Consider the following 27,069-nt stretch of genomic DNA (forward strand, 5'->3'; position numbering starts at 1 on the left):
TCATCATTACAGTCATTATCGGTTAAGTCATTGGATATTTGACTTTAAGTTGAGGATCATTTCCCAGTGTGATTAATGGTTTTGAAGGGAATGGTTTGTACACTCTCTGAGTTTTTAATACTTGCCCCACAGTAAAAATTTGTGCTCCTACAATTGGAATAAAAGAAAAATGCTTTGTACTGACTGTATAATAATAATAATAATTTTGTGTTTATTATATATATTCTATATTTATTATAATTAATAAATATTATTATAGTAATAAAGAAATACTCTTTTTCCTAAAAGGAAGTAATTAGAAATATATTCCACGATGACTAGCCCCACCACAAGAGTTTTCTAAGTCACATTTTGGATTGCTAATGGCATCCCATCACTGGGTTGGAATTTTTTTTTTTTTTTTTTTTTTTTTTTTTTGCGGTACGGGGGCCTCTCACTGTTGTGGCCTCTCCCGTTGCGGAGCACAGGCTCCGGACGCGCAGGCTCAGCGGCCATGGCTCACGGGTCCAGCCGCTCCGCGGCATGTGGGATCTACCCGGACCGGGGCACGAACCCGTGTCCCCTGCATCGGCAGGCGGACTCTCGACCACTGCGCCACCAGGAAAGCCCGCACTGGGTTGGAATTTAAATATTCCTTTAAATATTCCTTTAAATATTCCTTCTATTGGGAAACAGCAGTTTTTCTTTCTGTCTGTCATTGTCCATGTATGGTTTCCCTTCTGCTTATAAAAATCTATCACTCCGGGCTTCCCTGGTGGTGCAGTGGTTGGGAGTCTGCCTGCCGGTGCAAGGGACGCGGGTTCGTGCCCCGGTCTGGGAGGATCCCACGTGCCGCGGGGTGGCTGGGCCCGTGGGCCGTGGCCGCTGGGCCTGCACGTCCGGAGCCTGTACTCCGCAACAGGAGGGGCCGCTGCAGTGAGAGGCCCCTGTACCGCAAAAAAAAAAAAAAAAAAATCTATCACTCCTGCTAACTATTGCACTTTATAAGATTACTACTGATTACCATTTAGATTTGTTAAGTGACATAGCACATTTATGGAGTCAGGGGCCAGTAGCCATCAAGGTCAATAGAAGTAGCCTGAATCAATTATAAATGAATTCTTTTATTGCCCACACAATGATCAAAGCATGTGCTGCTGCAAAAGCTTAGTTCTAGTCCCTGAATGAAAATAGATAGATGATAGATAGATAGATAGATAGATTGATAGATAGATGATAGATAGAGATATTTAGTTCTATGGGATAACAGATTTTTCTGAAATTTTCTTCCTTGAGAGAGGTTGCTTGTAAGCATCTTTTTCAGTGGAAAAGAGCTGAGTTGTGTTATCATGCACACACCCAGCCTACCGTGGCCACAGAATCCAATAACTTTTCTCTTAAATGAAGGCGTCTGCGTATCCACAGGACTGCCTGCTGTATTTCATTTACAATGCACTGCTTCACTCAACGCACTCTGAATGAAGGAGATATGCTCCATGGCTTCAAATTCAGGCCCTCTCCGAGCAGGGCTTGTTTATCTGTCTGCAACACACTTGGAGCATTTGAAAGACTAGTGATGAGGTTCATTCAGGCTGTAAAAATGTGCTGAGCATCATGGCCGCTTCTTTCGCAATGGCCTGGCATGGAAGGATGGAGAAGGCCATTGTTACCACACAAATGACTGTCGATTTGCCTCTGGTATGACTTATCCAGGGAAGTTATATCATTTTAAAGTCAATGAAGTTATAGGGAACATTTATGACTATGGTACTTTAGTTGTAACTTTGTGAGACTGTTTAATAAGTTTGCAGAGAATAAGTTTGGAATCCAGAAATAGTTTGTTCTATTTCTGGGTGAAAAAACAAAGGATGCTTTGTACTTACATAAGATCCTTCATCTGGCCACAGAGTTTGGATTCAGACTCAAGAAGTGGGCTTGGAGTCATGTTTGCTTGGCTCTGAATAATGAACAAAATGAACAAATGCTTTTCTCTTTTAATTTTAGAATGGAGTCACCTTTATTTCTGAAATTATACTCAGCAAACTCCAAAATGTTTGGCTCTTGTATGATAGAAGAAGAGAGTAAGAGAGAATAGCTTGATATATGACTGTTTTTCTTCTGCGAGTACTCAATTAGAAAAGGAGGCTGGTGAAACTCAAAAGGAGGATGTTGCCTTTTACGAAGCCTGGGAGTTAGAGCCCATAGGCCTGAGAGTCCTCCCAGACCCTTGCCTGAGGCCGCTGGCCAGAACCAGGGAAAGTATTGGTTTACTATTCAGGGGCAGAGATCCACCCATAATGCAATGGAGGGGAATGAATCTGCTTGTCCACTCTCTATAAAAACTCTGTATTTATCAGAGTTTAGATTAATATAGACACAAGCGAAGTAGCCTCTCCTTCTGGTCTTAATGGTCTAAACCACCTTGTTTCATTGCCCACCTCCTAAGACATTTAATCTAACTTGCTCAGTTAACTGTTCGGGCAACTTTGTGAACTTTGTGTGTTAGCTGGTGCAAGGCATTGTTAAGAGCTGTAAGCCACCTATTTTTAGTCCTCTCATTTCCTTCACACTGATTGATTAAATGGGAAGGAGGTTGAATAAGCTTACTTTCTTTTAAGATGACACAAATATTAAATTGACAGATAAACTCCTAGGAGGTTTCAGTCCGTTTCAGGAAACTGATGATATGAGGTCTTTAAGCATTGACAGTACTATGAGAGAGAGAGAGAGAGAGAGAGAGAGAGACCACCAGGGAATCGTGAAAAAAAGAGAAATGAGGGAAATGTCTAGATTCAATAGGAAATTGGGGGTGTTGAGAGCTTGCTTTTTCACCAGCGGGACAAAGGGACAAGAAATTTAGTACTTTCTCTGAAGTGTAATAGAATTACAGACCTATCTCTACAACTTTTACTCTTTTACGTAATCTTGCCTTTACCCAAGAGCTAGTGAGTGAGGGTTTTCCCATGAGAACTGGTCATGCACAGGATGTTAATGCAGGACTGGGTCAGGCTCTGGGGTTTCATGCATGCGAGATGGGAAAACTCTTCCTTTGGTTAGATTAAGGTGTGTGTATTGTCCAGGCTTCTGGGAGTCATAAAAAGTGAGGATATAGCCACAGATTCCTTAGATGTCAGGTTTCTGAGGGCCTAGACATTGTGTCTGGTTTTATATTTTTTATCTTGCCAAGCGTGATTTTTCCAACTTCACTTAATATGTCTGGAGGATGAAGCTATTTCCATCAGGCACAGCTCTGCCGCTCTTAAAAACATTAAGGGTGAATTTTCCTTGTTTGTACCTGCTATCCACTAGAGGCTAAAAACTGATAATTTGGCTACTGGCAAAATTCCACTGTAACAGCTAATAGAGTGTTTTGGAAGGATGCCAATGGCAGCCAGATTGAATTAAGTACTTAAACTACTATTTAAGATCAGTTCTGCAGTTGGGGACTTGAAATCAGTGGCAGATTCACCTTCTAGTGTCCACCTTACTTTGGGTTTTTCATGTCTTCTCTGATTTCCCCTGCATTTTTATCTCAAAGTGGATTCTCTCTCTCTGTCTCTCTCTCGAATACATTCATGCTAATGTGAAAATTTCATAATACTTCAGAATTTAACACGCACTTTCATATGTGTTACTTTTTGTCGTCTAGATATATTAATGGTATTATGAGATTATTTATGTTAATGACATTCATGGTTCAACAGAAACACTAAAGGAATCACAGTATGTAGTATCTCAGAAGTTGCATTGCAGACCATGGCAGGAGGGGAGAGCTAGATATCGGAGACGTGGGCTGTAGCCCTGGCTGTAGTACTCAGGGTCTTCATGACCTTGAGCCAATGCCTTACATTCTCTGCAATGTAGTTTCTTTTCCTTTAAACCAGTGGTTCTAAACTGAGGGTGATTTTTGCCCCTAGGAGACACTTGGCAATTCTGAAGACATTTTTGATCGTCACATCTGGGGAGGTGCTATTGGCATCTGGTGGGTAGAGGCCAGGGATGCTGCTAAACATCCTGTGGTGCACAGGATAGTCTCCACAACAGAGAATTATCCAACCCAAAATGGCAGTAATGGTGAGGTGGAGAAACCTTGCCTTAAGATGTAAATTACATCTACCCCACTCATTACAGGATTATTATGGGGCTCAAATATAAATGGAAGTGGCCTTCCATTTCCGATATTAATTCTCTCTGGTATTGCACAGAGGGATGCCAAAATTGAATCTTGAAAGGAGAATGGATTTATTCTCCTAGACTAAAAGTTATATATGAAATTATCAGATTAAAATATATGAAATACATCCATTGCATCTTGCTCCACAATTTTATGGTTTTAAACCAATTCTCTAAACATAAAGAGGAACAATGAAAAAATATTAATCTTAGAAGAAACCTAGCATGCAGTGACTAACATAGATAAAGGAAATTGGAATCCATGCAACTAATAGACTTTTCTATTAGTGTACAGCCATAACACATCTTTCCTAATAGATGCAAGCCCGAAATGATAAGTTGTTTGGATCACATTAATTAACATCCAGCTCTATTAGATTTGCACCTGAGGTTGGGTTCATTTTACCAGTGCTGATGAATATCAAACTTAACAATATCTAGCCACATTATATTAGAATAAAATATGTTTTACATTGAAGGCAAATTTTAGACTCAACTCTTAATAATGACCTCTTATATTAACTCAGATAACTAGAGATAGTAAAAGAATGAATTAAATTCCAGTGACTCAGACTACAATATATGTTATAGTAGTAATGAGAATTAATCCTTTTTGTTGCTTTTATTGTGCAGTTGCCTCATAAGTTTATATATAACTCTAGAGTTTATGAGGCATTTTTACAGATATTACTTCTTGCCTTATTTTTGTAATGCAGTCCTCTTAAAAATGTAGCTTGGGATCCATGGATGAGATCTGAATGTCTTCACAAAATTTTATTTACATAGACATTTTTATTGGGAAAAAGCACACAGTCTCCACGAGATTTTCATGACTTTGTTATCCAAAAATGTTCAGCAGTCACCCTTAAAATAAAGGCTCATCTCCTCCTAAATGCTTATTTTTACCGAGTTCTCCTTAAATGACACTGTATTTGTTCTATCAGTATATTAGCAAATCATCTCTAGAGTACCAACTGACTAATAATTGTAAAATTCTTAATTGACATACACGCAGATTTTTTTTTAATTTAAAGATTCTAATTGGAAGCTCTGCCATATAGCTAAATTGAATAATTATGCAAATGCAGTACAATATTATTTAATTGGACCTTTTGGAAGGAAAACAATCCAGGTGTGCAAAGCTCTTTGCAATCTGGAACAACTATTCTAACATATATCTGCCAAGTAACAAGGTCTTGTATGTAGACAGGAAGAGGAAAACAGCTTTGGCTACCCTCCCAAGAAAATCTACATGAAAGAATGTTGTACGCATTGTGGTATGTACAGATTCTCAGGTTTTCTGTTATAGAAGTACCACTGTGTAAGAACAACTATATAGACAGACTAGAAATCCAGAGAATTGGTAGTTAAATAAACAGACTTGTCCCACACCCACCAATAATAATAACAGATGCTCTTAGCCCTTAAGAAACATAACAAAGAAAACACAGAAATCCAACATTTCTTACTACTACTGAGATTTTAAGTACCACTGGAAAAGCAAACCCCATTACAAATGCTGACATTTTTACCCAGAGCCCATTCTCTTTATTTTCTTATTTCTATCTCTGCCACCTTTCTCATCTGATAAGGGGTTTCCGAGTACCGCTCTTATAGCCGTAAAATGAGCACAGAGTATGTACAACAAGACGCCTCCTCTGATTCTCTGGGAGGGCCCAGCCCTTTTAACCTTTCCCTTTCTTGAACCAACCATTTAACTGTATATTATTTGCTGCTCAGCTTCACAGCTAAAGACACAACATTCTACATGAAAATGTCACTGCTGAAAACATTATGCAGTGCTCAAAACATAACCATGTGTCCATACTCCTTTATGTTCCGGTAAAGACTACGACACTCAGTGTGACACAAAAGGGGCCAGTTAACTATTTTACCAAAGGTGGTATTCTAAGTTAAAACTAAGTAACTGAAAATGACAAAATTAAAATCAAACTCAGAAAAGTTTGCATTCATTCCCAGCCATACTTGACCAGGACTTGCAGATTCAGATAGCCCTTACCATCCTTGGAGACATTTCACTTTTCACACCCTAATTTCTTCAGAGGACAAACAGAATCATGGTAACTTCCCCAAAACACTGAGACTACCTTGTAGGTAGTCAAAAGCAAGAATATTCTTTTGGGTTCCATGGCCATAACAAAATAGGTAACCAGATCCCTCCTCCGAACCTGTCCTATGCAGTTGCCACTCATTGGGCTTTGTGGAACTGCAGAACTGGGCCATTTTAAAATATCTTCTTCGGCACCATAATACCTTTTAATGACATGTAAGAATAAATGTTAATATTACTCTCAGAATAGTTTTTTTAAACTTTGAAAACAGTTCAGCAGCTGAAGATTTCAGTTTTGATATCTCCTCGCACATTCTTTAGGCTTCTGTTCTAGGATTTGTGACCACTTTTGCTCACGGGGAGCTCCTTTTTGGCAGCGCTTTTCTTCAAGGGGCTGGAAATGTGGTGTGTAGGATGAATTGAATAGCTACGTCCCAGATGACACAGTTGAGGGATTGAATGGAAGAAATTTGTGGCAACCAACATAATTATTCAAATTGGAATGTGGCCATGGTCCCGGGGTTCATATTTTTCTTCATAAGCAAAGTGGTTTGGGATTCGGTGTAAGCACAGGCAGTTAAGATTTCGACACTAAACCACATCCCTGCACAGAGCCCATGGGTTTTCTGGTTGATGGTCATAATAGTTACATAAGAAATTTGACAGTGACAGCAAGGGAACATCACCCTATCAGACTTAGCCACTGTTAGGAGGATGCAGTTTAAATCCTGGCATGCGTGGAATAGCCTAGCTGTAAATGGTTATTTAAAACAACATAGTAAATTTCAATCAGAACTCAGTCCTTTGCAATTGATTTTCAAGTTGCTACAACTCTGCATCATTAAGGTAGAGTCCTTTCCAGTGAGATTTCCTTCTAATGTTATACAGAGAAAAAAGTTACTCTTCTCAGTAAAGTTCAGTTGGATGCTGCTGATAGTTCAAAGAATTTGGACTAAAGTGGTTCTGTGCACTGGAAGGAGCCCACTGGCAAATGACAAAGATGCTAAGTGCGATGTGTAGCTATTGTTTTCCAAGCTCATGCATTCCCACTCTGCCTTCCCAGTTGGCTTTCCTGCAGCATCCAGTTCCAAGTTTAAGACCACAGGGTCATACTTGAGTGGCTCTCATAGAAACTCTTGCCAAATGACATCTGATACACTTAAAGGTTGTTAAAACCAAGAGCCCTTCTTTGGCTAGGAAATGTTACACTTTTAGTGTCATCCTGGTTTGTGAGCAAGTTCCATCCACTATTCCAGACAACAAATAAAACTAGCCCACATGACACAAAGCTACCTGTGATGCTTTCTAACTATGCTTTCAAAAGCTGTGTAGCTTTCTTTTGTTTGGCCACCATTACAATGCAAGCTGTCCAACAGAGAAAGAGCTGCTTGTAGCTTTAGAATACAGATGGGTAATTATTGTGATGCAGTCTCAGAAGACCTTGGATTGAGAGCTCCAGAGAATATCATACATCTGAACACTAGCACAGTACAAAAGATAGAGGCCTAGAGCTTTCTGGAGCCATAAAAGTCAGCCATACCCAACACTTTCGTCTAAAAGCTGGAGTTGTTAGATTGAACATTTATCATTGTTTATGTATCACCTAAAAGAAAAAAATCCCTGACGCACTAACTCTTATGCTGCCTCTTTGGGCTATTGACCTGTTGATGCCTGATTTCCATATAGAACTCTGCCAATGGCTAGTCTCTACAGTGGGAAATCAACTTTCAAACCTTCATCCTTGGGTTATTAGATTCCCTTCTTTCTCTGCTCAACATCCCATGTATCCAAAATAATACTCTTAGTACCCTATCCTAGGATTTGGCATCTCACTGCAAGAAACACAGAAATGATTACGCCTTTCTAGGACCCACTAAGGAAGGAGTGTTGTGAAGTGGCTAGGTAATTGACTTTTGATTCTTAAGGGAAAAGGCAACATAAAACATATGCTTCCATTATGTAAAGACATAGAGTTAGGTAAACTAAATATAGTCAGTTTAAAATATTTGAGAAATGATATTATTGGCTTTGGAAAATTTTTTGAGCTTCATTAGCAATAGCACTTACCTTCCTTAAGTCACTGGTTCTTTCAAAAGATCACCCTGTCTAACCCTTACATTTACAGGCAATAAAATGGGGCTCAGAAAATTAAAGTCACTTACTTGAGGTTACATAACCACTAAGTAAGGTTGCCTCCACGCTCTGCTTCCTAATGTCATGTGTTTTCTAGGAGAGCCAGGAGAGCTTACTTTCTGGAAGTTTTGCTTATTAGCAGGATGTATAACCTGTGGGAAAAGACACAACAGCATTCGATTTTATTTCTCTCTCTGGTTTCTCTGGAAACATTGACTAGATACTACCATCCTTTTCTCCTTCAAGGCTTTCTTTGGACCACACATGGTGAATGCCACTACTGTACAAAGTTATTCTTTTTACCATTAATTGTTCTTTTTGTGTTACTTTCTGTAAAAGTATCAGAGAGAGTTATTCTCCAGAGACTTCTAGGTAGTTGAGTCCTTGCTTTTAGATTCTTTCTGTCTAAAGAAATAAGTCTTAAGGACTGTAGGTTAAACAAATCTCTTCAAATACGAAGGCTCTCTAGAAGCTAAAATGCACAGACACTCAGAATGCGGTAGCTTTCTGTCTCGATTTGGGCCCATTAGCCAGGTCCACAGGGAAATCACTTTTTATTTTTCAATAATTATTTATTGGGTCCTTATTATGTGCTATGGCCACATTCCTGTACCTCTTCTCTCACTGTCCTTACCTATCTGGTCAACACTGCTCACAACTTTAAGTAGCAGTGACCAAGGACAATCGTCCACTGTGTGCTACCGTCCTATCCAAATACTGGCTGGCTTCAACAGAACTGAAAGGGAGAACAGGGCTTATTCAGAGTAGTTACAAATGCCGTTCATAAGCACGGGGGTACCTTGCATGGGGTTATTGCATAGGCTGGGCAGGCCTTGAATTGCTCAACTTGAGGGGATACTCTTTACATGAACTACAATAGGAACTGCATCCCCTGGAGCTCTACAGTGAAGGAGCCCTGACATTCAAGGAGACAGATAGGTACAGGTACCATAACAGTATGTTCTCTTGTTTCTGGCTGAATAATATTTTCAAGGAAACAAGATACCCTCATCTGCAAGGAGAATTTGTCTTGAGCCAAAACAAAACCAAAGATGAAACTGATATGGTAAGAACAAAATGATTTGTCTAAGTTTTCATGATACTGCTCCAGCCCTGGATTTGCTTAGGGGCTTCGCCTATCTGTTCCTTAAAAAAAGAGAGAGTAGGGATGACCTGTCACTATCAAAAAATTCTACCTGGTGTCCAAGATAATAAGGATTTTCCTAGTGAGTTGTTTACAGGAGGACTAGTATATTTTGTACTGAATAACTAAATAATACATAATAAAAAATGTAACAGTTTTCAAGTAAGAGAGACCCCAAAAGCCTAGCCCTAGGTTACATGATTTTGAAGAGATAATACTTAGCACTTTATGAATTTTAAGTTTCAGCTTTCAGTAGTATCCATCCATTTGAAAAAACAAATATGACCTTTTGGCTAATAGCATTGGGGGAAACATTACTGTAGATTAGTACTATGAAACAGAAATAATGAGCAAATATTCTAATGGAGTCACTGCATGTGAGCACATTAAACTTCGCATAAAGATAGAGATGGTAAGTGGGTTTCTGGGTTTCACCATTCTGACGTTCTTAATTAAACATGGCACCATTGCTAAAGATAAAACCTTTAATGTTTCTCAGATCTTTTCTTTTTTAATAGATACCTCATATGGTCATCATATGTAGTGTGAAAACTTAAAGATCAAGTAACATATTCACCTGAAACAACATAGGGAATATATCAGGATCTGTTTATTATCACCGTGGAGAAATAATGTTGGAGACCACGCTGAAAAAAGATGATGTGGTCTGGCCAAGGAGATATTAAAAGTGACCAGATGACTGTTGGCACTTCTGTTTTCAAAGCTGGCTCTAACTCTTCCTCTCTTTGTGACCCTAATCTGAAGCCAGGCTAGTGTCTTGTCCTCATCCTAACACCATGTCACTCTAGCAGATACGGTAGACTCCATGGTTCTGAAAGGACACAGTTGGAAGCTAATTCTTGAGTCTTCTGTCCGACCTGAGACTGAGAGTAGCATCTGTTCCTGTTTGATGAGTACAGAGAAAGCCATTTTTCTTAACACTTTAGAATAATTAGTGGAGCCTACCAGTTTGGGGTTACAATGCAGAATAAAAATAATAGGGTATGAAAAAAGGACAATGTGATGAGATTCTCCAACTGTTGGTTTATAGCGCTTTTAAAAAATTTTTGCATGGAGTCAATGATGGATTAGGGTATAGTATGAAAGGAAACAGTATGGGACAGAGATATTCAGAGAGCATTTGTAATTTGATAACTCAGGAAAATAGCAAAGGAATCAAATCATTTAGACTATTTTGATAGGTACTTCATAGATAACTGAAGCATCCACCACCTTACATTTAGACTAGGTGGAATATCCAAAAACATTTATTGTGTGGTCCTAAAATTAATGTATTAGTAATTATTAAGTAGCTTTCAATGTGCCAGTAAGAGAATTATTATTCTTATAACATTTCTGAAAGTATGTATATGTGTGTGTACGTATATATGTGCATTTTATAAAGTGCTGATATAGCTAGCATCTCCTTCTATTAATTCAACATCCAGTGAAGTTTATCTCCATCTTACTAACAAGAGAAGTTATGGCTTAATTCAAGGTCATAGAGAGTGGATCACAGCCTGGATTTAGTCCAGGTCTTTTGATTATGAGCTCAACGTGATTTTGGAGAACTTAACAAAAAGCAAATATTCAGACACTGCCTGTCATCCCATCCCCACTAACCCCAGCAGAGACTGATTTAGTAGGTCTGGCTTAAATGACCTGAGATTGTACCAAAAAAACCCTCAGAGCCTCTGAATATCTCATTGTGCAATAATGATTTCAAGGGCATAAGAGTTTGAAATAAATCTGTGGAGATCCTGGGATCTCCTGTGGAAATTGTTGTTGTGCCTAAAGATTAGCTTGTTTATAATTTCCCATACTCACTGAGAACTGAATATTTAAAAACATCCTGGTTTGCAGTGGCATTGTGGTTTAATGTAAAATATATAGGATTGAGTTTAGTCATGGCTATTCAACTTCCTAGATGTATACTTTGAGCAAATTAACTTCTTTCAGCCCAAGTTTGCTGATAATGTAAGATGTAATTGAAATGATTAAGTGAAATTAAATATTTAAGGTGCTTAATACAACATCTGGCAGAGAATAGGTTCTCAGTAACTCTTAAGAACATGTCCCTCTAGAAGTAGGCTTCTGGTTAATTTAGTGTTTTAACTATAAAATTATAATTTATATTTTCTTTCTCTTTTCTCATATTTGGGGGGATCACTGCGTCAACCATTTGATCGTACGGATTTGTCTCTAAGCATGTATCTTTACTAATCTAGAGGCTCATGTGCATTGAGTTTTTGGAATGACTAGGGAATTTATCATAGCTTCTCTCTAATCTACAGTAGTTCCGCTTACAAAAATTAAAAATAAATCTCATGATATGTGTCTTGCACATGCAGGCATCTCTGTAGTGTTCTTCTCTCTGGTAAGTCAGCTGCTTGAGGCTCAGGTCAGACACAGTGAAAGCCATGCAATCATGGTACATCATCTTGATGTCAAATGCATGAGTCTTGAGCAAGCTTTTCATATTGTTTGCATAGTACTAATTTCCACTGAGTATAAAAATGCCTTGGTGTTACTGATTTATGAACACTGTACATTCCTTACAATGAAGATGGATCTTAGGGGAAAAGAGGGTGTTTTCAAGATATGGTGAATTTTATTGTAACATGTCATCAAGTTCAGCTATTTCTCATGGACAGCGTAGAGAACTTAAGGGCCCTGCAGAGAGGAGGCAACAGGTAGAATGCCCAGCTGCTACCGCCAAAATAACACCAGCACAAATAAAATGATCAGAATTCTGGTCATAATGACAGATGAGCTTTTGTGGAAAACAGAAGCAAAATAAACCTTCTTGAATAATTTATTACTCTAAAAATACATTCATAACATGTCATGGTATGAATTCAGGAAAAAGATCCCACTACTGCTGGGTTCTGCTGTCAGTGGCTGTAGGGCCACAACAGGCAAACATAACCAAGTACATTTTCACTACCCTGATCACCAGTCCTCCCACTGATAATTTGTTTGGTCCATTCCTTCCTATTGCCTGAAGACATGCATCAAAGTCTGGCAGCTGTAGGCCTGACTCTTCTGTTTATTTTATCTTTAGCTTTCACAACTGCAAAGGAAAGCCTGAGTTTTTAATAAACATCCCAGCACCAGTTTATGAGAGGGAGAATGAGTTAGATAGTGATGTGTTTTTTTCGGAAGGCTTTTTAAGCCAGCTATGGGTGAGAAGGTCCAATTTACATTGGAACTGCTAGCTAGAATTCAGGGAAATCCCATCTGGTTTAGAGAAGAGTAAAAGAAAGTAAAACAGAATAGAGGATGCAATGCTTCAACAGTTAGTTTACAAACCATTTACTCAACACCTCACGTGGGAAGAGCACCGTGCTTGGAGCTACGGAGGTCTGCAAGAGAGAAAAGTAGACTGGCCTCCCTTTGCGAGGTGTTTTCAGGCTATTAGAGGCATTGTTCCTTCACTAAACAGTGATTTCCTGAGCTCTTACCAAGTGTCCAGCACTGCTTCAAGTACAGTGGAGAATGAGACAAAGTCTCTGCTCTCATGGAGCTTATATTCCATAAATAAATGGGCATGAAACAGCTAGTAAATACTACACAGAGAATCATGAGGGGACGATCGGTTAGCGAGCAGGTTGTGTACTATGGAAGTCACGGAGGACCTCTCTGAGGAGTAAAATTGGAGGAGAGACCTGAACCGTCAGAAGGAACAAGCCAGGCAAGGAATAAGAAAAGGAGTGTTCTTGGAAGGGAAGCTAGAGAATATGGCCAAAGTCTGAGACATCGTGGGTCAGGGGCAGCTGCAGGAGATGAGATGGCAGTGGTAGGCAGCTAGCAGATCACAGGGGACTTTCACAGTGGGTCACGGTACAGAATTTGGGTTTGGAGAATTCTACCTTTGAGGATCTGAAGCAAGATAGTGACTTGATCTGTTTTATATAGTGTACTTTTTAAAGATCACTTTGACTTCATTATGGAGAATGGATTTTAGGGATCCAGAAGTGGAGGTGGGGAGATCAATTGGGAGGCTATTGCAGAGTCCAGGCAAGGAATCATGGTGGCTTACTTTAGGACTTGGGTGATGGCAGTGGGAGAAAGTCAACGTGAGGAATTTGTTTCCAAAGTAGAGTACACAGAACTTCCTGGTACACTGGATATGTGGAGTTGAGTTGGGGTAGGGGCTCAAATATCATGACTAATTAGGGGCTTGTACACCTGGGTCAAACCCAAAAGATGGGAAACCTAGGAGAGGTACAAGTTTAGGAGGAGAGCAAAGTCCAAAGTTCTCTTTTAGCCATTTTGAATTTAAGGTGCCCCTTAGATACTGAAGTAGAAATGTTGAGTAGACAGTTGGATGTGGGAAATTGGAATCTGAGAGGAGGTTTGAACTGCAAATCATAGTCATATAGATGGCAGGTCTTTACAGCCAAGGGGCAGGATAGGATCACCCAGCCTAGGGCCATACCTGGGACCAGCCATGAAATGGAGAGATAAAGGGTCAGAACAGGAAGAGGAAAGTTGGAAAAATCTTGGGCTATTCAAGCTAAAGGAAGAAAGTATTTCAGACAGAGCTTTCATTTCTGACTGGCACACAGGTCATATTTATATGGATAAAATAAATCTTTTATATTACCTACTGTCTTGGACTTTAATAGAATTATAAGGACCTAATAGTTTGCAAATAATGAGCCATATGCATATATTGGTCCTAAAAACCCACAGAGAAGCAAGGTTAAGAAAAGGAGAGCAGTTCCTAAGTTCATGGCTTTAAGCTCTATTTACACTGCTCTTTCTCTTTGTTTTACTTCATGAAGATATTCGATGAAGATAACTCTTGATTAAATAAATTAGTGCCAACAAGGATAACTTTTTTGAATCCCACCCACTTCACAAAGCAGAGATCCAAGTGCTGAAAGCTGCTCTATTTTTGTAGTTCAATTCAACAAATATGTACTGAAGACCTGTGGTGTCCCTGCTCTGTGTTAGATGGATTAAAAAACACAAAATAATTATAAAGATTCAGCTTGTGCATCAAGGAGTTTATAATATCCTGAGTGAAGAAAGACTTCCTTATACCACTACCTGATTACCACTAAAACAAATAAAAATAAGAATATTAATTCCTGGAAATTTTTTAATGGAATTTTCCCTTTTGTGCATCTTAACCAGTATTAACTCTTTTGGCAGAAAAGAGCTAAAATACTACCTCGACCCTCCATTCCCTCATACCCTCATCTTACCCCACAGTTCTCATGCCTGTTGGGATATGTTTTCCAAGGGAATTTGTTGAGAGTTCCACCCTTGTCACCATCCTCTTTGGTCTCTTCAGTAGCACCAAGTAATGCTGAACTCATAGAATATAGCGAATAACATCTTCTTGTATTTGAATTGGATATTTCATAGTTTCCAAAGTAATTTTACTTAAATTTACATACATAGGTGAGCTGGAAGGATGAGTCGTCCTGATTTTATAAATGAGCAAACTGAGACTCCAGGGGTTGGGGTGAGGAGTGAGTGACTTGTCTCAAGTCATGTGGTTTGAGAGGATGGGCTCCTATGAAAACATATCTCAATATGACCTCTTCAGAGCTTAACTCTAACCCACAGAAGAGTGAAACAAAGTAACTGTAAAATTACATACATATATAACAAACATTCACCACAAAAAGATGAACTAATCAAGCTTTAAGAACTTAGCACTATTGGAGGGGTAGGAACAGGGGTTAAAGAGAGGTAGTAATAGTGGCTACTTGGGTTAGGGTTTTTGACTGAGGTTATTATTTGTTTGGTGCTGAAGCAGGTGCTCCAAGCATCCCACTCAGTAGCACTGATCTCAGTTGTCTGAGAGTCAGCCTTCTCTGAATATGAAACCCTCATAGCTGATGCTGTGGTCAGCTTTGAAGAAAATAGTAACAAACATTTGAAGAGCTCTTTATAATTTATAAACACTTTCAGATTGAAAATCTCAGTTGTGTAAACTTACCCTTTGAGGTAGGTTAATTGACCAGCCATTATAATCACCATATTACACATGAAAAGACAAGCTCAGGGAGATGAACTGACTTTTTCAATGTCCTAACAAGCTAGCATAGTAGGTGGTACAACCAAGACTGGAACTTAGGTCTCCAGACTCTGAAGTTTCTATCCCATGTACTAGATTTCAGGTACAAGGTGAGCCACTTTGGTGATGTAAGATTTTAATGCTTTTATGGAAGCTCTAAGCTAGTGTGGGGTTAAAAAAAAAGCAATTAATGATATTAATTAATTTATTCATTCATTAGTTCATTCAATAAATGTTTGAGTGATTATTAGTATTCTGGTTGGTAGGAAAAATAAAGATAAAAAGACGCTATTCTTTCCTAAAGTTCTGAGTGTAGCTGAAACTGAGAAGAAAACAAATTAAGTGCAGTGGAGTGTTGGAGCCAGTAATAATCTGTACAGGACACAGTAGGTTCACAAAAAGGAATGGAGATTTGGGGACAGAATTACAGATACAAGTTAAGGGTTTCGTAAATACATAGGGAAAGAAGTCATTAATGTAAGGTCCTTCCGTGTGTAAACATTCTATTCTACCAGGTTTGAAAATGCAATACTACCTTTTGTAATGTTTTATCCATTCTTATGAATCTTCTTAAGTATGAAAAGTTCCTCTCAATTGGGCAAGCAGATCACTGATACAGAAATACAGTTCTAAGTATTGGGCTTGATGGTGTTCTGTACTCTTTTCCATCTTGGAGGTTTAGTTTTTCTCTTTCTCCCTATTTACTGTAATTAGGTTTGTAAAATGTTTGGGAACAGATAGTACAAGAACTTACTTGGGACATTTTTGTTCAGCATTAAAAAGAAAATGTTAATTTTTTATTTAGAGACAAATACCATGTTTGAAGCAGTCTTCACTCTTTCTCTGAGCATCACCCATATCTGAGGAAGAGGTTGTGAGAAGTCAGGGTAAACTCAGGGCTCATTTTGTAACACAAGTGACAGCCATCCTCACATTACTAGGATTTGACATCCAGGCATAGTGTCTCTGGTTTCTTTCTAAGCCAAACCATGATTCAGAACTGAGCCATTGATTCTCTCAGAAGAATCCCTCCCTTCATCCCACAGACGCATAACATATCAATCAATGGAAAGGATTTTGTGTATTTCATAGGAGGGACAGATGATGAAGAGATTAATCTCATATACCTGATGCAAAAATCGTGAAAATTCTCATTAAGTATTTGTTCTCCAGACTCCTTTTTAGCCTTCCCTGATTACAATTTTTTAAGTCTTTCCCTGGTGTTGTACTCTGATTCCCAAGAGGGTTGCCTCTTCCTTCCTCTTTCCAGTACTTTCAATGACAAATTTAAAATATTTAATGTTATGCAAAATAATTCATTTGGACCTTCCTCTTGAACCTCACCTGTGCACACTGAAGACAATGTCCTTATCAAGCCGGGCTCACTCTCCCAGAGAGGTGGGTTTGCACCTTGAGTTCCTTGAGTATTCTTCCAGCTTCTCAGGCACAACCCCAAGCAGTTTAGAAACATATTTCTTTGAAACGAGTACACTTTCCAAGATGCATTCTGAGTAATTCCATCTTATTGCATTTGATGTTCTTAATAGTCTGATTTTGCATTTAGACAGGGTTATTTGGACATGGTGGGATAAAAATGGTCCCATCAAAATATGCTGTTTCAAGTCAAATTATTGTATTATTTGTTCTCAATGGCAAATACAACCCCAAAGCATTCTTAACACTCAGTAGAGGCATAGATACAGAACCGTGCAGTTATTGGTAATAAAAACCTAGTGTAGATATGTAATGAAAGATGAAAATGAAGTTGTGACCTGATTATGAGCTACTGGCAATATTATTTTCTATCTTATATTAGAAATCAAATGAGCTTTGTGTATATTAACTGATGGTCGACTTATAAAAATGTGTAGGCACTGATATAGTGTTGTGTTTGCTTCATTTGAAACTGTGGCTTCCATGGATTTAAAAAATACATATTTTATTTGCAAAGTGACAACCATAAATTTTGGTATGTTCACTTGTTTAGCCAGTGATTTCCAGAAAGTAAGTGGTGTCCTACTTGTATGAGTTTTAAAACAGGCAATTTTGATATAGGTAAATTACTCAGCAGAAACCTTAGGAGACTCAAATTGCTGATGTATCTTCCTCAAAACACCTCTTATTTTCCAGGAGTTATGTAGACACGAGACATATCTTATTCTTTATAAGTGTCACACTTAGACCACTTATGGTTCCTACTTTAAAAAAATGCCTATGAAACAAAAAATAGCCCATGTGAATGTTATTAAAACTCACTGTGTCCTACAGAAGTAATTTGATGCCCTTGTGAGGCAATCTGTACATTTATAGGGTCTTCTCATACAATAAAATTCAATGTTAAAAGTATAATTATTCAAAAAAATTAACTAAATGGCAACAAGGGTTTTTCTTTTCCTGTATTGTTGGGATTTTTTTCCTCCTCCTAAAACCTCCCAGCTGCCCTTTGTGAAGTTCCTAGAATAATGATTAACATTATAAAACCAGAGACTAAAAATCTTGGTACGGACTGACCCATGGGGACACATTACTATAATTATTTTAAAACAAAATAATAAAAGGGGCATCCCATAAGGGACAAAAGTCTGACTCATCCTCACAATTTATTCTGTTTGTCAAAGTCAGCTCCAAAGTTTCTTAGAAGTGGTTGGAATTGGCTCAGAACCAGGGGCTCTCAAGTGTCTTACCTTTGTGGTTCGCCTACCTGGGTTTCCCAGTCCTTGGTTGAACATTAATGTTCTCACGGGGATAAAATATTTCATGTACTTCTTGTGATCTCTTCCAGTAGAGGCTGAGGACACTTCTAAAGCCTCCTTCCCCATGTCCCTTCCACAGTATCTTCACACGCACAAACACAGTTTGTCTCTTTTTTCCTTTTCTCAAGGTTTAATCGAGCATTTTGTTTCCCAAATGGTCTCTAAAAGACTGGCCGTTTCCCCCAATGTCCTTCAAATAAGCCGCACTCATTTCCTGACTATCCTGTAGTTAGTTTACTGATGCTATGCCACTATGCTCTTGAGAGTGGAGGAGTGGAGGGGGTTTTGCCTCTTTTACCTAAAAAAAGCTGTCCATTTATCAGGTACATTTAATTACCACAGTTGTCACCCATGTACCCTGTCAATTTGGCCAAGCCCAAGAACATGTATATGGAGCAGTATTAATTATAACCCCTCTATGTCTTACAAAATTTACCTTCTGAGGCTATGAATGAATATGGGCTAAGTTTCCTAGAGCAGAACCCATGAACTCATGTGTATTTTTACCTCAATTCCTGCCACTACAGGCTCTACTTCAAGCCCCAACACACGTACACATATACATGCACATGCTTATAAGAATGTAATTGGCAAAAGGCCTTGGGATGACCTTTGCCCCTACTGGAAAGGCATGAAACTAAATCCAGTACCATTCTCCTACTCTCAAATTGGTTTTGTCTTGCTGACCTCTTCCCAACCCTAACTTGCTGGTCTGTTTTCCTATTTTCCCTAAATGCAACTTACTTTAAGCATGTATTAACTTGGTTAACATTCCTGCAGTTAAAGGATAATAGACAATTACCCATTTGTCAGTCTGAGCCTCTTTCTTCTCTCTCAAATGTCTACTTATGACGTACATCCAGACTGCACGCCCTTTTTATTTGTTTTTGAGAAGCAAAACCAAAAAAAAAAAAACATTTTTAAAGAAAATGCAAAATTTCTTTTTAAAGAAAATGCAAAATTTGTTTTTAATGTTGGCTGCCAGCAAAAGGGGAATCAATAAGTCAGAAAATACAAAACAACAAAAAAAGTGTCCCCTGACTGCTCTGTCTGTGCCTCCTCAGCGTGTGCATCTGGTTGTTCATCTCTGAAAGTGTATGAAATACTCTTTTCTTTAAATTATTTTTCGTTCTTTGCTCCCTTCTTGTTTGGGAATTAAGTGCTTTTTGTATTATATATATCTATCTGTATATATATCAGTGTGTTTCTTTTTAATTGCTAGATCTTTATCTTTAGATTTGGTTTTATCCAAAACTATGACAAAAAAAAGTTATGAATTGTTTTCTGCAACTTTTCCCCACTCCCTCTTTAAATGTGGAACAACTTCAGCTGCAGAATCCCCACATCCACATCTTTCTAATAAACCCAGTCTCACTAGAATCACTTGCACCATGGGTGGCATGGGGAAGACAGGTGATGTCATTCAGAAAGTACCCTTTCTATATAAGGAAGTCATGAATGAGCCAGCCAGTGGGCTCCCTATACAGCTTTGTCTTTCGATTTGAAGATCTCCACCCCCTCCCCTAACTCTAGATGGGGCTGTGTGCCTGCCGATGAAGTTGTTCAACTTGAATGCATAAATCTAGTCTCCTTGTTTTTGCTTTTAACTTTTTGATCATTATTATAAGTATTACTATTATTATTTTATGTATTTTGGCTACTTTTAGTAGGGACAAAAGTTTAACTGTTTTTATTATTTAAAAATCTTTAATGAAACTGTAATGATTTTTGGAGTAATTGCATGTTGAAGTAGTTGCAGCTTAGGGTGTGTGAGATTGTCAGTGTTAGAGTTCTGTTCTTTATTTCTGTAGATGGGCATGTGTAGGCTCATTTGTTTTTGTATATTGCCCATCCCTTCCTTACAGCCAGAAGCTCTAATGCAGCTAGATCACTCCGTGCCGCCCTTACATGGACATGGCGACTCACTTACACATTTACTCCCATCATCTTCATCTCTTGTGTAGTACACTCATAGATATGACCCTACCCTTTCTGCATCTTTCCTTCCCATACCCCTCCTTTCTTCAGCATTGTTCAAACTTATGTGCTGTCATCCATCCCCTTCAATTAAAGAAAGTCTAAAACTTGTCAAAAAGACAAAAAAAAATAAAATTAAATATATATCTGAGAACCTATAATAATGCAGAAATTCATTCAAAACGCTCGAGATTTTTTTAAAGGCAAATTATAAAATTAAACAGGTTTTTAAAATTTTTTTTTTAAATCATTGCAATCAGAATAATTTCAGATTCAAAACTGATGCCCTCCCAAGCCCCTCAAAGTAAGAAATTTGTTAAAGTGCAGATTTTTTTTTCTTTTCATGTTATGTGGTGTGGATGTATGTGTTGTTGCCTCCCTGTATCATCCTCTGTTGTAAATTATTATATTTGAAAAATTAGACATTTTGCTCAAAAGTTTTTAAAGAAATGACAACAAAAAAGCAAGTTACAAGAATGTGGCAATTCTATTTGTCCAAGAGCATTCTTACACAACTTTCTTTTGTAAATTTTTCTTTCATGCCAAAAAACATGCGGGCAATTTGTTGATGTAAGTTGACTATAAATTAATACAATATGCTTTTTTTAAGTTAAATTATTTTGTCTATATGGAAATGATTTCTTTATTTTTCCTAAAACAGCCTCTATTTTTTATTTGCTTTTACTTTTCTTTTCTGTCCTTATGTTGTGAATGCCTTGTTGATGTTATTTGCTCTCTTTCCCTCTAGTTTACTTTGAACCTGAAGTTGATTTTTTTTTCTACTATGTGATTTTGAAGACAACATTAAACATTTTATTTCATTTGTGTCTATTTGCTTAATTTTCACTGTTATATTTTGTGCTGAATTGCTTCTAATGATCAATGTGAGTTCTACTCTTGGTAGAAGGGTGTGGGTAAATTGTTCTTACCATCCAAAGGAAGCCGGCCTCTTTGCCTGAACCAACTTTTAAAGCCTTGAAAGCAATGGTAGGCTCTACAGTGGGATATGAAATTGGATACAACCTACAGGAGGCCTGTACTCCAGAAGAAAGTTAGTTGAGTTAACTGCAAATGTTATCAGTGGTAATACATCCTAATTTAACTCCTTAGAAAGCATTTGGGGAAATCAGTCCTTTATTTTATTTTCCTTCAGCAAAGGGGAAATAAGGTACTCTCAAGTGACTATGGTAGAGTTTGGTTATCCAGGATTAAACTATCACCATCACTACTACAAAATCACTTCTACTGAGAATAGAGAAAGCACCCCAGAGTTTAGAGTATTGTCCTATGATAATGATGCCTTCCAAAGTATAAAACTAACTACTGGTGAAAGCACACCCGCACACAGTAGGCACCCAAATCTCTCCCTCTCTTTCTCTTTTTCCTCTTCCATTTCTATTAATATTTGCCATTTCTCTCAAGGATTTAAACTGGTAAGCTTTAAAAGGATCCTAAGATTCTACCCACAAGAAACATGATGATTTTCACATCTAAAGTTTTATTTAGGAAACATCTCAGGTAGGTATTGCCATTTTGTATGACTCTACGGTGAGAACACTCCTTGACCTTAAAGGTATTTGGTCAGTGTTGCCTTATCACTTCAGGAAACAAAAGATCAGCAAGAAGTGCTGTATAATTTTTAAATAAAGAGATTACTTGCTTCACTTTAGTTTTAGGTATTAGTATTACTGTTAAAGAAATGTCAAACTGAAGAGTGGATAAGGGATATGTTTCCAGCCCAGCAGCTTCAATGAATGCACTTTATCTGCCTCAGTTTATATGATTTTGTATTGTTTGACATGTTGGATGATATTTTAGGTTTAAAACTAAGAATCTCCTAAATGGACTATTTTAGCTAATTGAATTGAAAGCTTTTATTTGTGTTGACGATGCTACCCATAAGTCCATTTGATATAAGGCTTATCATTTATTTTAAATGCAAGCTCTTGGGCTTATTATAAATCATTCTTCAAACTCTGCATTTAAAATAGCCTTAACAATCTAGATCCTATATTATTATACCTCAGCATACGACTACTACATAAAAAAAGGTCAGAAAAAAGTCATCCATGATTTCAGTGTTTATAGGCCCAAAATATTAGTAGAAATGATACTAGAAACTAGAATTTTGGAGTAGCTGTTTCTGTGCTAAATACTTAACATGCATTATAATTAACATTAACATGCATTATTATTATTCACATTGGTGGCTTGAGATAGGCTGTGTTATTATTCCCATTGTACAGAGATTTTAATAAATCTGACCAACTCATGGCTAGTAAGCCACAGAACTGTGATGCTAACCTGCCTCTGAGTGACTTCAGAGGCAAAGCTTTTAACCAATAGGCAGATGAAAAACTCCACTAGACATTCCTTCTTTTACAATGTATAATGACATCAAGGGACTATAGCTCATCTTACCTGGGTGTATATTGAAAAAATAGAATCTGTAGCCTTTCAGACTCAAACCCATTTCAGATAAACTAGGGGAAAATGTCCTACCTGGAGATTTTCATCTCATTAAAATGCTCTTAAAAAGTTAAGCCCCTTTGAGATACTTGAGTTTTTCTGCTGTCTTCTCCCCAGGGACTGGCCATGCCTGTCTGTGACTATTTTTTCTGAGGCTGGATGCAGAACAATTTCATGGTTCCAAGCTTCCAGATATTGATGTGTTGCAAGCACACACTTCCGTGGCACCAAATACCTAAATGAATATCATTCAATAACTAATTTTGTGGGGAAAAAGATGATTTCTCCCCATTGTATGTTAGTTTCCCAGCAGAGAATGAGAAAAATGCAAATAAGAGATGAGGTAAAGAACCTAAATATAGATAAAAGAAATTCAAGGAATCGGAGCACGGTGTCCTTTCCCAGAGTCTCAGTCTTCAGTGTCATTGTTTTTTGTATTTTTGTGACTTCCTCCACTCAGATATCTCCAGAGAGGCAAAGGTTGGAGCCACATTGAAACTTTATGCTGCTTTTCTTGCTTTTTCGTATGACCCACTATACCACCATCACCTACAGCATTCTCACAGTTCAGAAGAGTTCTATTAAATTTTTAATATACTGTCTTTTTTGATGGCAGAGAGCCCCTTTTGCTGAATATCAGCCCTAGACACATGAGTTATATATCTATAAATACACTCATAAAACAAAAAAGCAGGGCAGCCTTCAGGGCTAAAATAGACCTTTTATATCCCTAGTGATCTCTCTGGTTTAAAGAAAAGCACAACCCTGTCAAAAAAGGGTATATATTCCTGATTTAAAATGCTAACTTTAAGGAATATGGATAGTTCTTATTCCAAACCAAAGAAGAATTCTGGGGATGGAATAGGAAATTAGAGTTGTGATGGATTACAGGTTTTGTATTACTCTGCCTGCAACCCCTTATGACTTTAAGCTTGTTGCTTCTATGAATACTTTCATAAGCATAGACATCTGGTAGATCACTGATTTCACGGTCTTCGGGCAGTGAAAAAAAAATTATCAGCTGCTCCAACATTTCTGAGGAAACTCACTTTAGATTAATACAAATAAACATGAAATCTTAAATAGCCTTCTGCAATCTAAGTCATTTCTAGTAAGGATCTAATGGTGGGAGAAACACATCCTTCACCTCCTTATCTCAAATGATGTGTGCCCTTGGACCTCCTAGGACACTAGAATCATCTTAAATCTTAACTATGGAATTTGATATTAAAATGGACTATACACCCCAACTCACATACTTGTCCCAGGCATCTTCCACGTTTATAGTTACCCAAAAATTTCCCCCTACTTTCATTTTAATTCCCCTTTGTAATACCAACTCCTACATCCCAGTGGACTCCCTTTTAAATTAAAGACATTTTTCCAATTCCTTGAGATGCCAGGAGAGGGGAGCTATGAAAGTTCCTATGATTTCGTTGATTAAATACTACCAGGATTTGGGCTCAAATGTCCCTGACAGGGGCATCATTTATCATTTTTATCACTGTTACTAGGATTAATAACAAAATGACAAAGAAATTGAAGATTAGCAGTTTTAACAGATTCTGTTATTTAAACTCTGCAACAGCATACCCATCATTTTAGTTTGGAAATAAGCTCTTACCATTTCACTTAAAGGCTCACCAACCTTTTAGAAGCTCTTTGTAAATTAGTGAGTTTCAAGACCCTCTTTTCATTCCCTTATCAAAAGGATGATTTTCACTTTTTTTTTTTTTTTTTTCTGCTCCAAGAGAGATACTCACATTAGGGTGCTGAATGAGAAGCGAATAGCAAAGGAAAGTGGAAGTGATTCAACTGCAGAATGAGCAGTTTGTAGATTTTGTAGAGTTTTAACAACAAAGACACAGTGGAAGCTTTAGCTGGGATTAAAAAGACAAGGGGGTAAAAAAAAAAAGGCAAATGTAAGACTCCAGTTGGGTGTCATAGATGGTAGACTAAAATTGCAAATGAATGCCACTCTGTAATCATGAAGACAGTGATATTAATCTCACTTAAAGGGACACTAGCATCCTACTTAACCATTTGCCTTTATATTTAATTATTTGTTTCAGGACTTTGCCTCCCAACAAATCCGTCATTCCTTGTCCTTTATCCCACTTTACTCTCCACTTAATAAACAATGGGTTGATTTTTATCCTTGCCCTAAAAAGCAAATGACTCTCGGTATTTGTTCCAGAAAAGAACACCCATTCTAGGTGAGATGGGTACAAAAACCCTGTCTTCTTCTCTAAAGGAAAGTAAAATCATCCCTGAGCGATCCCTAGGGAACCTTTAACAGACTGCATGAGGCTTCACTCCTCTCTCCTCACTGCTCTTTTCTTACTCAGACACTGCCTTCTTCCACATATCATCTTAAATATAACACTCAGGGCCTCCCTACCGGAAGGATAAGAAGAAAAGGTAACTCAGGGTTAGTTTTAGGACTGGCTTACCTTTAGGGACCTGTGTTCCAAATCCCATTTATAAAAATTAGCAAAAGTATGTAAATTATGCATTAACTAAGTTGCAAGATATATGAATTACATATCTTCACAATGTAAAAAAAATAGGCATGCTTGTCCAGGAAAGCAAGTCCGAAGCTTTGTCAAATCTGCAAAAATCGGTTTGCTCAATAGTTTCAAACTCTGAGCACTAGAAGAGAAGCTTGGGGCTTAAAGCACAGACTAAAATATCATCTTGAGATTCTCAGAAAGATTCTTGTTTTATTTCCTCACATGTGCTAACATCATCAGGTAGGCCGGGGATGACTGTACTGTGCTCTCTTGTCCCTTCCCCTTCCTTAAGATACACATTACGTACATCGTTGCCACGCTCCCCAACTCAGTTTCTCTCTGCAGAGAATAAAAGCTTCCGATGTGGTGCAAGCAGTTCTTCTCTGGTGCTCTGAAGGTGTGCAGTAGCTTTCTTTTCAGGAGGCTTTTTCTTAGCACACCTGAAACCTGCACAGTTTAGATGCAGCAGGTCAGAAAGAAGACTTCAACCCTAATATCGTATTATCATCTCAACTGTCTGACTAACTGGGTTAGGGACATACCATGCCATCCCTGCTTGGGGATTTTTGAAAACAATAGTTGGAATATTTTTAAAATAAATTGAATGAAGGGACATGAACTGTGACTTCTTGATTCTTTCTCTGTTTGAAAATAACACTGTAAAGAAACACAGGAGAGACTGAAGACTTATTATCTTGCTTACATACATGAATAACAAGCCTGGCCCTACAATTAGGTGAGTAACACCCACCACAGAATATTTGTGGTGACCATAATTTGCAGGGCACTGTGATTTAGTGAACTATTCTGAACTTCCTTTCCTGACCTAGTCCTCATACGTTTATAAGTGCAATAACTAGGGTCTGTGGGTAAACCGAGAAATATCTGCCATTCTAAGAAATAAAAGGAATCCAAATTGGAAAAAAGGAATCACTGATTTTAAAAACTACTTTGCTATCTCTACATTTCTGAATCTAAAAGTAAGTTTCCAGTAAGTCATGGATATGTAGGCTGGGTATTCTTAAAATCTAGTGTCTGCTCAGTATATATTACATATAGCATAAAAGCAATATATAAATATAATACTAGACCAATGCAAAACAAGTTGTTGTTTTATAGTCAGGGGAATTTCTGGAAAAGCATAATCAAGATGGGCTTGTTAGATGAACATTTTCAACCTACTGTAAGTTTCCCTTACTTAGCATATAGTAAATGAAGACTGCACGTGATAAATGTGAAATAAAAGGTAGTAACTTAAAATACTAAAGATGAGCTCTTTTATATTCCTTAATCTTGATCTCAGTGACATGGAAAATATGTCATTCTCATCCTAATGGGAGCAAATAAGTAGAAACCCAAGAAAAAAATAAGGAAATGCTATGACTCACAGATTAACCACATGCATATGTGCATGTACGTACACACACACACACACACACACACACAAACACATAATTTTCATGGTCAGTATTTGCAACAGTATAGGTGAAGGTCATTATCCCGTAAGCAGATCCTGGAAAAAGCCTATTTGAATTCTATCTAAATAATTACTTGAGAGTATCTTTAAAAATCTAAGCCCCCCGGTGCAGCTGGGCCCGTGAGCCATGACCGCTGAGCCTGCGCGTCCGGAGCCTGTGCTCCGCAACGGGAGAGGCCACAACAGTGAGAGGCCCGCATACCGCAAAAAAAAAAAATCTAAGCCCCCAATCTAAGGATTTCAGGTTTTGATGGCAAGAGGCATATAATGGGCTAGAAGTATAGCCCAATAATCAGCCTAGAAGTAGAGAGGATCCGTATGTGGATCCAAGTCATTTTATTAT

At 38.0% G+C, this 27,069-nt stretch overlaps 1 protein-coding gene across 12 annotated transcripts in view; it reads left to right on the forward strand.

Moving 5' to 3' along the window:
* The window catches only part of NRXN3 (neurexin 3), a 1,701,263-nt gene that overhangs the window by 1,670,695 nt on the left and 3,499 nt on the right, over nt 1-27,069 (forward strand). The window contains exon 21 of one of the 12 annotated variants that reach the window (XR_004479740.2): nt 20,156-20,837. The exons of the other annotated variants lie outside the window; for them this stretch is intronic. The gene's annotated coding sequence lies outside the window, so the exon portion shown is untranslated. The remainder of the gene's footprint in view (nt 1-20,155; nt 20,838-27,069) is intronic. 12 annotated transcript variants of the gene reach the window in all.

The sequence above is a fragment of the Orcinus orca genome, chromosome 2 (genome assembly GCF_937001465.1).
Source record: "Orcinus orca chromosome 2, mOrcOrc1.1, whole genome shotgun sequence".
Taxonomy (NCBI): domain Eukaryota; kingdom Metazoa; phylum Chordata; class Mammalia; order Artiodactyla; family Delphinidae; genus Orcinus; species Orcinus orca.